The sequence below is a fragment of the Homarus americanus genome, unplaced genomic scaffold (assembly GCF_018991925.1).
Source record: "Homarus americanus isolate GMGI-L3 unplaced genomic scaffold, GMGI_Hamer_2.0 scaffold48612, whole genome shotgun sequence".
Lineage (NCBI taxonomy): Eukaryota > Metazoa > Arthropoda > Malacostraca > Decapoda > Nephropidae > Homarus > Homarus americanus.
The window spans coordinates 247,501-248,925 of NW_024743176.1; positions in this window are offsets into that span (position 1 = coordinate 247,501).

The window sequence follows — 1,425 nt, forward strand, 5'->3', positions numbered from 1 at the left end:
TGTGAGTATTGTGACCATAAGTGATTTACTGTGTTGTTAAGTATGATATATATTTTTAAAAATAAAAAGATAATTATTTACCGTAATTATGAAATGTTCTCCTTTACTTTACTTTGTTCCGTAATGTTCTGTCCAGTGTACGTGTGCGTCATGTACACCGTCCAGTGTACGTGCGTGTTGTACACCGTTCAGTGTAGTCGTGTGCTTCATGTACACCGTCAGTGTAGGTGTGTGCGTCATGTACACCGTCCAGTGCAGGTTGTGTGCGTCATGTACACCGTCCAGTGTAGGTCGTGTGCGTCATGTACACCGTCCAGTGTAGGTTGTGTGCGTCATGTACCGTCAGTGCAGGTCGTGTGCGTCGTACACCGTCAGTGTAGGTCGTGTGCGTCATGTACACCGTCCAGTGTAGGTCGTGTGCGTCATGTACACCGTCCAGTGTAGGTCGTGTGCGCCATGTACACCGTCCAGTGCAGGTCGTGTGCGTTATTTACACCGTCCGTAGGTTGTGTGCGTCATACACCGCCCAGTGCAGGTCGTGTGCGTCATGTACACCGTCCAGTGCAGGTCGTGTGCGTCAGTGTACACCGTCCAGTGCAGGTCGTGTGCGTCATGTACACCGTCCAGTGCAGGTCGTGTGCGTCATGTACACCGTCCAGTGCAGGTCGTGTGCGTCATGTACACCGTCCAGTGCAGGTCGTGTGCGTCATGTACACCGTCCAGTGCAGGTCGTGTGCGTCATGTACACCGTCAGTGCAGGTCGTGTGCGTCATGTACACCGTCAGTGCAGGTCGTGTGCGTCATGTACACCGTCAGTGCAGGTCGTGTGCGTCATGTACACCGTCAGTGCAGGTCGTGTGCGTCATGTACACCGTCCAGTGTAGGTCGTGTGCGTCATGTGGGTGAGGGCGGCAGGTGCAGGTAAGACTGTAGCTCCACCAATCAGAGTTGGCGACTGGCCGCTGAGAGCCGATCAGAGTAATATATGGGTCCCGCCGTGTGTGTGTATTTATAATTCCAGAATAATCGCGACCCAGGCGACCGACCGGTGAAGGGAGGGGAGAAGAGGGAGGAGGGAGGAGGAGCGGGGAGGGAGGGAGGGAGGGAGGAGAGAGGAGGGGCAGGGGAGGGAGGGAGGGAGGAGAGAGGGAGAGGAGGAAAGGAGAGGAGAGGGAGGGAGGAGGAGAGGGGAGGAGGAGGGAGGGAGGAGAGGGAGGGAAAGAAGAGGGAGGGAGGGAAGGAGAGGGAGGAGGAAAGGAGAGGGAGGAGGGAGAAGAAGAGGGAGGGAAGGAGAGGGAGGGAAGGAGAGGGAGGGAGGAGGGAGGGAGGAGAGGGAGGAGAGGGGAGCTGGTTTTTGTATATTGGTGAATGTGAGGATTAGAGACAAGGGGGAGTGTGGGGGAGAGGCTGTGTGGTGAGGGAGAG